Here is a 13,179-nt window from a genome sequence, read left to right as displayed (position 1 = left end):
GAACAAAGCTTCATATGTCATTTCTTTGGCTCTTTTTTTGACAACAGTCTAGACTTCAAAATCGGATGTAGGATACAAGATTGAATAAAAAGGTAAGTTCAATCATAGCAGAACACACTCATCACCAAGTTTAACGTTACCGTCATACAGTCCCTTTTCATTGTCCTTTTAAGAGGGGTTATTTCTAATTAAGATGACCTTTAAGGCTTTCAAAGGTCAATCTATTCATAATGAGGTCAAACTGTTTCTGATTCTCTCGCAATTTTGAACCTTGCCATTAATGTTATTGGCTGGAGCAGTCTTCTGCTCTCCTTCTACTCAAGTCCTACAGTACAGGCTTTCTACAAGGGTCGGCTAGGGTCCACATGACACACCTTTCATCAGCTGGTTGCATCAATTGGACTAGGCGTGGATGTCTTGCACCATATCTGTGCAGACCTGTCCGCACCTAAAAGCACCAAGCTGCAAAAAACTGCGATGGTCTCTTGCTTCATTTAACACCAGGATGCATTTTGATGTGAGTAAAAACCTCATGCAGCACCCTTGGAGTACTTTCCCTCTGTCTTTTAACAACTTTTAACCAAACTTTTCCCAGAGCGATCTATAATCTTGATTTGTGTTGTTCACAACTACAAAGTTAACCTAAATCAAAGGAAGACCATAACATATTTTGCCCAGAAGCACTACTTGTGATCTAGGTATTTGCAATGCTGATTTTATCAGTACAAGTCTCTTGGAGCTCAGAACATCAGCTCAGCCAACGGCCAAATCATTAGGAATCCCAGCATGACAAACACTCCCATTTAAAACATCTAGGGATCCTTATTGACACTAGCTACACCTTTAAAAAGTATATGGGATAGTCAACAGCAACCTGATAAATTTATCAGATATCAAATTACCAGCAGCTACACTGTATATGCACTCCAGGATTTTATCCCACCTCTCATACTGTCTAACAACCTTATTACAAGCCAAGTCTCACCTCAATGAAACCATTTCATAAGCTCAACAAACAAATGAAAGTACTGGACAAAATAACAGAAATCATATCATCAATGCAATAGCATAAGAAAAACACAACCTGCGGAGCTTTAATAGCTTGCTGTTTAACATTACTCATGATCTTGCTCCTCCACTGCTTAAAGGGTTCATCCTATCTTGCAGGGTCAACCAGCGTATCCACCAGGGGACACTATTTATTCCACCTCAGGTCCACTTAGTTTGGCCAGACAGCCTTCTCAATTAGAGCTTCAGGAGTATGGAACACACTACCTCCCACTGTGAGACAATGTGGTACCTTTTGTAGTTTCAAAGGAAAGGTGGCAAAAGGCAAACCAGTTGTGTTAACATTAAGGCAACAGCGGCCTCCAATCTGGTAAATAATTGACATATCATTTGTTGCAGTATTGTATGTACATAAGTTTCTCTTTTATGCTGTTTGAAATTTGTATTTTGTACAAATGTAAAGCTTTGATCGTGAGTTTGTGCTTCCCAGGGACTGCAGAGGAAAATAAGCTCGGTAGCCAAAAGTCCGGTGCAAAAGCTTGTCGTACATGGTCCCTGACAAATAAACGAATAACATCAGGTAAAAGATAGCTGTGGCCCTAACATTTCAATGAAGGTCATTGAGTAGAAGAAGTAGAAGAGGACTAAAAGACCTTCTGGGAAGTTGCATCAATGTCCTTGTCTGGAAAAGAAGCATGTGGTTATTGTTGTCATCTCACGAAGTCTGCCTCGCAAATTCCAAGAGCAGATGCTTGAATTGAACTCTTCAGTGCAAACTTAAACTGAAAGGATTGCAACATGATTCTTTGCAAAGTGCCATTTTCACACAGAATCACAAATGTTAAATATCAAACACAAACAATCACGAAACCTTGGATGCTCTACACAAGTATTATTTCTGTGACAAATCCTTATACAATAACTCTTGAATTCAGTCGTTCTAAAAACTAAACTACTTCATAAATATCGGTAAATTCATAGGCTGAATTTTATTGCCTGATCTGTATTTCAGACTGCAGAGCAAAGCTGTTGTTGTTCATATATGTATATATATATAGAGAGAGAGATATATTAAATATACTGGATGTGTCAGTGGAGTGCCGCCAGTATTTGCACCAATCCAAGGATATTGGCTGAGGCTACTATTTATGTAACTGGAGATCACTAAGCCAACCAGTCAGAAAAGACCTTGCATAAATCTTTGTATCTCCCCTTGCAGTGCATCTGAGAGGCTGCAGTATTGCCCCCTCTTGTTTCCACATTAGTATACAAAGTGCTGCCCGCTGCTTATTTTCCTCTGACAGGTCACACTAACAAGGACTAAGGCTGTTTTCACATCAACGTCACTTGCTAAATCAGCTGTAGATTTCAACCTTTTGGAATTGGATCTTTTTGTTTGTTTGGATGCACATTAAAGAAAGCACCGAACTGTGTCATGTTTATTGATGTGGGAGATATTGGTTGAGGAATACACTTTTATTCAAGTTCACCGAGTTGTGATGTAATTGCTCTTCTTAACGTGGTACAACCAGTTGATTGCCATGCAGCATTTGTAAAAACATCTGTACAGATGTCTGAGATGGTACGTCATATGCTCAATGTCCTGCAGAGGCCCCATGCTTCATGCTGCGTCCCCTGGAGGGCAAGTAACTATAATGCTATATTGGACGTTTGTGTCACTGTAACTATGGTATTGACTGCTTCCCCTCAATCTGAGGTGTGGATTTGACAGCCACACCACAGTCACATTTTTCTCTCAAATCTGCTGACACTGTTCCTGTGCCCAGGCAGTGCAACATGTAATATGTAAGCAATTACGATCTGTTCATCAAACTGTTTATAAAATCTCATTATGTTTACCAGATTTGCCTCCAATTCCTCAAAATGCTAATGGTGTATTATAAGCTGCATTTTCATTACGGATGATAACTGGACTGAAGAATTACTTGGAGATTAAATGGAGAGTGATTAGAACTCAATATTGTTTTCTTTGTTGGACATTGAGCATATAACGTAGCAGCTCATACATCTGTGCAGATATTCACACATTTGCATCAACAGAAATGTCCTAAAAGGCGCAGAAACATAGCAATGCAGTGAGCTTGAGGAAACATTTTTTGAAATGAATGAATGAATAATGAAGGGTTATGAAGGGATCAGCTAACACCCACCTCACACACAACACTTCGTTGAAGTTCCTTTAATGCAATGTGAAAAGCAGCTGGACAAAATAAAAAAGATGGAATGTAAAAAGAACTCTTGCTCAGAAACCCTGAAAGACAATAATGTAGTTGTCAGCCTATATTTCCAGGGGCTGCTTGATTCCTCCCTCATTGCAAACACACAGGCAGCGCATCATGGCTTGATATACACATTTAAATTTCCTTTTTATAATACCCACAATTCAGAGCATACTTCCTTTGTTTGGTTGGTTAAAAGCAGAAACCTACCACACCACTGCTTGTATTTCAGCATTAACTGTTTCTACAGTTCATTTTTCTCTCACAAGCCCACAACTTACTGAGAGGGTCTTGTCAAGATAGCTGTAAACAAAGTAAATAAGACAGGTGGTCACAGTCCATAATTTACAACATTAAAGGTGACACATGTAAAGGCACTACTAAGGATAGTCATGTGTCAGATGTGCAGTGATCTATTGGGCTGCACATTTGTGTGCAAATAGATTTGTCAATCCCCGTGACTAATTTACACAATCAGCTGAGGTACGAAGCTGAGTTGCACCGACATGGGGAATTCTTTGAAAACAAGGAACCACTCTGCTTTTTGTGAATTAACAAATATATGTAAAAGAACCAGCAAGCATAATGAAAGAGTTGAATGGGTTTTTGTATTTGGCCTTGATGAATAGCTTCCATGAGTGAGTAAAGGAACTTTTAATCAGCATTTAGAATGCTTTTGAGTAGAGACACTCTGACTCTGGGTCATATCATGTACATAAGGTGTTCAAAAACCCATTTACTGCTTCTAATCAGACTTCAACCTTGGGCTGTCAAAAACTGCAGCAGGAGAGTTTACTTTCATTAAAGACCATGTAAGCATTCTGACTCGTACTAATATACTGTATTACTTAGCTGAGTGGGGGAAAAAGCCAGAAAAAAGCCAACAGCAATTCTGAAAGTTCTACGGTTTAAATCTGTGAAAGTGTTCAGAACTACATTTGTTAAGGAACAAACTACTGTTCATACCATGATTAGTATGGTCTCCTTTGGCGCAGAAAGCCCATTTAAACTAGCAATGACCCATGGCTCCAATATGCTGTTTTGCTCTTTGGACAAATGGCCAGACTGACTGGTTGATGGTGGAAACATCTGCTATCTCCCACTCGCTTTCTCTCTTTGTGTGTCTATGTGTGTTCATATACAGTCATGTGTATGTATGAGACAGGCTTTTCTGTGGATCTAAGTAGCTTTAGGCTTTTCCCTCTTGGATTAGCTACCTGCTCCATCTCATGCCTTATTCAGTGAGGTCCCATTCTTTCCAAGGCCACAGAGATCTATCTTGCAAAACAAGGGTCAGTGGTCATAGGTCCTTCTCATCTTACTGGGGAGTCACTAGGGCCTGTGTTTAGGTTCCCTGGCTCAATCTGGGGTTGTAATATTACTCAATGACTGCAAATACAATGCTTGTCCTATATGTAAGGGACACTGTAGGAATACTTTGCTTTCTGTCAAATAACTCTTTCAGTAAATAGGACTGATTCAACAAATTGCAGGCATGGTTGAATATACATTTTAAAAAACAATAAATGCCATAGAAATAATGTTCTCTTCCACAGCCTCTGTTGACCATTCTGCTTTAAACAGAAACCCCAAAGTGACAATGGACATTTCTTTTCCAAATTTCTTGTGAGCGCCAGAAGCTATTGGTGAACATCAGATTATCTGGACAACAAAAATGGTCAATAGATGATGACCATGTACCATGACAATGATGAATCAAAGCCTTAATTTCTTTCGATTGATATTCATGGTGAGAACAAAGCTGAACTAACTTATATGTTTGTATTTTTTACACATAAAATAACTTTTTTAAGCATACGCAACTGCCGTGGAAAACCGGATTATTTGGTTGCAATATTCTCGCATTATTACTGCGTTTGCTATTGTTTGCTAGCTGGCAGTAACTCGCTCCAATTATTTAGACAATGCCAGACAAGCGGGTTAAAGCCGGGTTAATAGCTAAAAATGTAAATTATTCAAGAATATTATTAAGAAAATAAATTGATAAAGTTGAAGACATAGGATGAGGTGTAGGTTGATTTACAACATTGCAATTTTACAAGCTATAGTCCACTATAAATCTTGCATGAAAAGTTGAGCTTACTGTGTCAATGTAGTTGTCAGGGTTGCACTGAAATGTTAGGAAAAGTTACAGGAAAGTTTTGGAATTTAATCCGCAAATAAGTGTAGAAACCCTGGAGGCTCTTTTGACTGACCTGGTATGAAACAATACTGACACAGAGCAGAGCCAAGATAATATCAAACTGGACATAATTTGGATTCAACCACACTTGGGTCCCAAGGTCAAGAACCAAGTCCTGACCCAAGACCCAAGTGTGGTTGAATCCAAATTATGTAAGGACTTGATTCTGAGGAACACAGTGGAACTATGAATCCCTCTCACACGGTTTGTCAATGTTCTATAATTCTCCCTTTTTGTTATGTTTTATGTACACAAACGCCAACTTGTGGACTAGGAATTCCAATTACATATCCAAAAACAACACATTCACATTGATTCACGAGCTTCTCAAGCAATTTATTAAGTGTTTCACTTAATTTGTTAACACTCCTGCCTCACTCTTGGAACAATTCCAGTGTTGGAACATGCACTTTTTATTCCTCAAAGCGGGCCAATTTATCTGGGATTCAATCTCAGACAGAGGCGTGAAAGATTTGTCTACTCCACCTTCTCCCTGGGCACACACAAATCAAAGCAAATGCTACCACTCTTCACTATTATTTATCACTATTATGAATGATTTTAATGGACCCCATGATTACCAACATCTTAACTACTCCTCCCCCCGTTCCCTTGGTTTACCTGAAGAGTAACAATTTTAGGATTTGTGAGTAAAAATGAAACTCATGAGGGAGCTTTGGAGCCGAGGGTGGTTGAAATAATGAACTGATACCTTTGAAATATATCATGTTTTAAATGAGGCCGGGCTGAGTTAATAATGGTAGAAGGTGTTCTCCTCACTTGTTCACAGGCTACAGCTCAGTTCACAAGCTCACAGGTTTAATTTAAGAATGTATTACTGATTCTGTGTTAACTATTTCCACTGTTACTGTCACGGTTTGAAACGGAATGCGTTGAAATAGCACGATATCATTAAATTCAAATGTATTCTCCCTGCATGAATACTGTGAACAGGATAAGCAGTTTAACCCCTGTCAAGAATTAAAAGTACATACAATGTGGACATTCATGGATAAAACACACTTATAATTCAGTGTAAGCACTTCATTTTGAAATGACAGTTCAGAGATACAGGGAGTGTGTTGTCGGGACTTACCCAGTACAGTCAGGCGGGCTGGGCGTGATCTGATGGCAGCTTGGATAGCCTGGCACTCAAAGAAAGCATCATCTTGTATCTCTGTTCTCTGGATCAAGAGGTGGTATTCCCCTTTACTGTGGTCTCCAACAATATCATAGCGTGGGTAGCCTGCAACACACATTAGTAATTGAGCATCATGTCACTCGTGGTCTTTTCTCACAGTGTTATTACTGATTTGCTTTTTGCTTTCTTATTTGTCATTTGAAAGCAAAAAACACAGCTGCTGTTTCAAAATTGTAGATGGTTTTGATCTGATTAATAAAGAAAAGCATTGAATCTAAGGTGATTTATTTGCTTCTGTGTATTCTCTACACTGGAGGTGATCAAAACTGCTATTAGACTTACTTTGTGACCTCACTTTGTATTCTTCAGGCATCTCATTCATGTTATTTGGGCTCACCCCAGAAGGATTGGAATTGTTCTCAGCTGACCAAACAAACCACACAAAGAATATACACCAAACACTCCAAAGCAGTAAACACTATTAAAGTTTGCGAGTGTTTACACCGCTCCAAAATTGCTTGTTTTCAGTGCATCCTAAAATGGTGTGTAAAAGGATTAGAGCTGAGCATAAATATCCCAAAACACCATCATAGAGATAAATGAAGCAAGTAAATGGCACTTAGGCATGAATTTGTCGATAATAAGGTATATATATATATATAGTTTTAAATGATCCATACAAATGTATTAGCTCTGTATTTCAATATAACGAGAGGGGAGTTTCCATAAGTCTAGTATTATTGCTATGGATGCTACAGTGGGACTTCCAGAGTGCCCTGGCTATTGATTGTTGGTCAGGATTATAAATAGCTGTATTTTGGATGGAATCGATAAGCATTAATGCTATTTACTTTGTCCATTTGGCTTTAATGGACTCCCTTTGCTCCTCCTTCTCCACTCCCTCCATCTTCTCTCTCTCTCTTCCCAGGCACACACATTCACTCCCCTCAGCCGCCTCCTTGACAGCTCTTCCTTCTTCTTTTCTAACCAAACGCGCGCGCACACACGCGCGCGCACACGCACACACACACACACACACACACACACACACACACACACACACACACACACACACACACACACACACACACCACAAGTGCTTCTTTCCCATTTTAGCTTTCTTTTTCAGAACCACTGACTGAACTTTGGAGAATGGATGAGAGATTATCCAATTCTAGGACAATCTTTCCCAGGTCTATGAGTGTCTGGCAGTAAGCGATCAGTCCATTCCTGCTTGTGGGGTGAGCAATAGAAGCCTAATCTTCTCTTAAAAATATTAGAATGTACTCATTTAGTATTTCTTACAAAAGAAAATCCGCTTTGTTGCTGTAGGTGTAAAAACAATTTATGTATAGTTCTTCTTGCAATTTTGTCTTTTTAAATCTATTTTGCACTCACTTTCAAGCAGCAAGGAACTTAAACCATATTACATTACAACTACCACTTTGTCCTCTGGGTGATTTAGCACATGGGTATCAAATACAGCACAAGAACTCATAATCCCAGTATAACAAAAGTCTTTATGGGTATAATGGCTATTTCTATAGTGGATACAACATTTATGAGCTGTGCTGAACATTTCACGTGTAAGAGGTCTACAGGGCATACACAAGCATAACAGACTAAACCACCTTTAATTAGATTACAGGTGTTTTCAAACCTTTGTGCTTTAGTCCAGTTGAATTGGATTTGGGCACATATTCCTCCTTGGTATGATTCATTTGAACACAGTAATCACACTCGGATGTGGAACAAAACAATCTAATAGAGACCTTTTTGAGGATGTGATTTTAGCGCTAGTACAATAGAAGGATTTATATGCTGTGTCTTCTTTTTTAGAGCTTGGGTCCTGTAGTGTGTGTTCACAATCTTTAGTTATTGCACTGTAAACTATTAATTTTCATATCATTTGGGACAACCAGGACACTTGTTAAATATACTGTATGTTGCTTATATGTTGTACTTTTATAGTAACATAAAACCTGGCTTACAGTGAATCGACTAGTCTTGTAATAAAAAGGAATTCTACGATATTATACTGTATCCAATCCTGTTTGCTAAGCGCTAACACTGACTGATATATTCCTGGCTTTTGTGTTGAATGCATGCAAGTGTGTATATATGTGTGTATATACAGTATTGCGTAGACAAAAGTATTTTTGTGAAAATATGAGTACAGTGAGTTTTCCACTGTGCTTTTTGTTTTGTTAATTTTATTTTTGTTTAGTCTTGGATGCCGTGAACCTTTTTTAATATAAAAAATGTTAAATGAGTTTATTTTTGGTCGTTTGGCTGAAGAGATGAGCCCATCCTGAACTTTCTTAGTAGGAAAAGTGGTAACAGCTGATATATACAGTATAATCGAGTTGAGTAAGTTGAGTAAGGAAAGCACAAAGTAACCCTCTGCTATAATTAGCTGTTTGTCACACTTGTGCCAGCGAGGGTGAAAATATGTGTAATTTGAAGGTGCCAAATCTCTCACAATTGCTATGGTGCGTATGATCGTGATCAGGTTATGAAAAGAAAAAGCAGATGACACGAGAAAGGACAAAGAAGTCAGAAGACCGCATGCTCAGCCTCACATCCTGTTTCAACCTTATTAAAACAGATCCCAATTAATCCAGACACAAAACATGCATGACAAACCTTCCAACTGTAATCCATTTGTATTGTGGGAATTCACACAGTGCTGACTAAATAGACAATGCTAACAGTTGTTGAACTGTGTCCTTCATTTCAAGCTGAAGGACTGAGAATTGAAATGCAATATCTGTGTCTGGGAAACATGGGCAAGGTGATGGGAAGAGTTGAGCTGTCAGTGCTATTCTACGCTCGCAGAAACTGACAGAAGCAAGAAACTGAACATGCACTTCACCTGCCTGAGAAGCTTCCATTTTAAATCCCGTATGTACAAATGGAATGGCACTTGTTATACAAGTCAAATCTACAGTGTATCCAGATTTTGTCAAAATGTCCACCATGAGTTAATTATTGGGTGGACTTCACAATTCTGGAGCCACATGACTGAGCGGAATGAGGAAAATGTGTTGCCATTATTTACTGTACCTGTCATGATTCTGGGTTTTGTTGTTTTGACTTTGTGTTCATTTCCTGTTTTATTTTGTAATGGTCCCCTATTAGGTTTACTGTTACTTCCTGCCCTTGTGTGTCTTTATTATTGGCTGATTGGTTTCCCCAGTTTATCTTTCCCCGAATTCCAATCAGTCTGTTGTCTACCGATTACTTTTCTCGTCCCCCAAGTCCCACACTCCTGATACAAATTCCCTTGTTTGTCCAAGTGTATTTAAAGTCCCTGTTTTATGTTGTTCCTTGTCAGTTCGCCATCATGTCTCATGGGCTACACTTTGCCATTCCATGTGACATATCTGATATATGCCAAATCAATGTGACACATATCCGATATGTGATATGATCGTATCTTCTCGTAGTGTAACCCCAATGTGACATGTCCAAAAGCTTTCACCGGACTTGCAACCAGAAATCACGCCTTTCCACTAACTTTGTTGTTTTTCTGTACATAATTGTAGGGAATTTTCCAGTGAAATTCAATTTCCAATAGTGCATCGATTCCTGCACACAGATGCAGTGTGATTGGTTGTTGTATATATTGCTATTTTGCCATTGAGAACAAATGATACCCAGGGCTCTCCTTAAGTGATGACACGATTTCCTGCATCACTGTGCTGTATTTGACCATAGCACAGGGATAATTCACACTGTGTTGCAAAATAATTATCCTGCTGGAGTTTTCATATTTGAAACCAACATAGGTCAAAAGTTATTGATATTCGTTGTCCTGCATGTACATCCTTGGTGCTGACTAATTCCCTAAAGGGGGGAAATCTAGCTCAGTCCAATTCCGTGCTGCCTAACAAAGCAAAGGCACGCCATATCCTGACACTGGTGCACTGAGCTAATTCTATATATGTATATAGTGTATATATGTAGGCTTTTTCTTAACCATATGTGCTGTAATTCGGCCACTACTTTTAGTCGTGTCTTTTCAGTGAGGGAGCCTGCTGTGAAAGGAGAATGGTGATGTAACTGCCTCCCTCAATGCTGTCACACCATGCAAACAATGACATCTCAGTGATTTTTCAATCAAATTCCAATCCCTATTTCTGGATTTACAAGATTGCAAATGCAGAGGAATGTACTCGCATAATAAAAAATGTACTTGTGAGTATGGGGAATGCATTTCTGACTCACATAATCATACAATTCTAGTAGTAGTCACATAGTGTTGCAATGACGTTATAATTTATTTTCAATCTTCTGTCTGCTTTGAAAAGGCTTCAATTGTTAACACAGGTGCAGACTACTTTTAACTAATTATTACCTATTATATTTAAAGTCTAAACACAGAAGCTATCGAATGTTTTTTATCCGACTACAAATTGGATATTTCTATTAGATTTTCTTTCCTGAAGTTATGCTTAGATGGCTGTTTTGCTGATATGAACGACACCTGCTGCATATTGTAATTAGCAAGTAAACTGAGCAAGTGAAAGTATCTCATTGCCAAAGGGCAGAGCAAAGAAATTAAGCATGCAAAGTGTAAAAACTCCCTAATGCTGATAACGAGATGTGCATGTGGAAAGTAGCAGATATTGCTTGAGATTGAGCCTACGCTGATAATAACAGCAGAGCTCTATCCGATCACCTTACACTTTCAAATCAATTTCTATTACATTGGTATTACATTTCTATCTTCATTCCCTGTTTGACAGTGGCCTTATTTTTAATGGCTTTAATATTGCCAGTGATTTAATACCAGAGTTTTAAATACTTGTGTTTATTTAATTGCTTTATTATTTCTTTTAGTGCCAATATATTTCCCAATTCAGCAGGGTTACATTTTCCTTTCTGCTCTTTCAATATTTATAATAACCAGGTTAAAAAATGATGCAGTGTCAGCGGGAAGACCTCATCTCTTGTCCTGGCAAAAATGGCCAATTACACTGTCATTTCTGAATAAATACTTAAAGTTCAAGGGGAAGAGGAGGGGAACAAGAGACTATGTGGGTGGGAGACTGTTCTCACTAGTCCTTGTCACTGATGTGCAATCAAGAATGAAGTCCTGTTTGTCAGGCAAACATGCGTACATATACAGAACAAACACCACACACATACACGCTGACCCCTCTCATACACACCAAGAAGCCTGAGAACACACACCAAGCGCCTGTCTTTCTGTCTACCTCTGTGAAGCTCATTCAATAGTGATGTTTAGGCGCTAGTGGGTCCTTAGGGGCCGGGTCATTATGACTTCTTTCAGTGACACCAGGGAAAGGCCCAGGAGTGAGATAGAAAAGATGTAATGGGAGAGAATTGTCCTCCGAGGCCTAATTAGGGAAATGCTGCCTATGACAAAATGGGAGTGGAGAAAAGAGGCCAAGCCAGACGCAGCCTTTTGGGGAATACATCATGTTAACATACTAAAATATGGCTGCATGACAGCACATACCTAGAAACGTTCAAAGTGTTTAAAGAATCGGCTTTGAGAAATACTTGAGTACTTTTCAGCATCATGTGCGATTACATGCAGGTATTGCATCTCCAGTGTTACTGTGGCTAGACTAGAGTATTTGACCAGGGAGCAAACAGCTACAATCCTTTGTCCTTGGAGGGAGACGCAGTCGATCATATATTAAAAGTTGTAGTTGAGATGTTTTTTTACAGTTTGGTCAGTTTGCCCCAGAATTCTTTCTGGCTCAAACACATGGATGAAGCCTGCTGTTGCTGACTTAACCCTCCATCTAGACAAGCACTCTGCTCAAAAGGCCGATTGGAGAGTACCATATCCTCAGGCAGCTCTGGTCTTCAAAACAGTCCGGGGAAATCTGGAAGGTCACAGGTGGTTTGGAAATGAGCAAAACACCATTAACCATCTGCCAGGGAAGCAGATGTTGTGATAAACATCCAGTTCAAAATGTTGAGTTTTTGTAACACAGATGGACATGCCAACAAGGAGGCTTTCAGTATTTTCTATGTCACTGAAAAGCTTTGTATGGTGTGTGGACATCTGTTCCCCACTGTCTTATGTTCCTATGTGCTCAACCATGCTGCTTGGATAAAGGAACCGAAACAGGCAGAATCCTTTATCATAATATCATGTGTATCTAGCAGCTACACTTTGAATGCAGTACCAAAATACCTCAGTAGGAAAAGTGTAAGATTTTCCTACTGAGGAAATAAATCAATAAAACTCTACTGTCACATAGAATAAACAATGTGGTACTGTTGAACTCACATATTTGAATATTGAAAATAAATAAAATATAATCCACCATCTTGTTAGAACAAAGTAGGATGCGGTAAAAGCATCTTCAATGCGACTCGTGATTGTTGCATTATGGGATTGACATAAAGATTGACAAAGACCATGGAGTACTGCATGCACATATTAGGCGTGAGGAAATATTAGGAACCGGAAAAATCACTCATGGACAATTTTGACTGTGGTATAGTAAGTGCACTTAAATAATGCAGTTGTAGATGGAGATTGAGGTGACACTTTGGCACAGAATCATCATCAAACAATTATGTGTCATTGAAAATGTATG

This window comes from Genypterus blacodes, unplaced genomic scaffold (genome assembly GCF_046128005.1).
Source record: "Genypterus blacodes isolate CSIRO-AG114 ecotype Tasmania unplaced genomic scaffold, CSIRO-AGI_Gbla_v1 ptg000111l_1, whole genome shotgun sequence".
Classification (NCBI taxonomy): domain Eukaryota; kingdom Metazoa; phylum Chordata; class Actinopteri; order Ophidiiformes; family Ophidiidae; genus Genypterus; species Genypterus blacodes.
The sequence above is the reverse complement of the archived record's forward strand: the minus strand, read 5'-3'. Positions refer to the sequence as shown.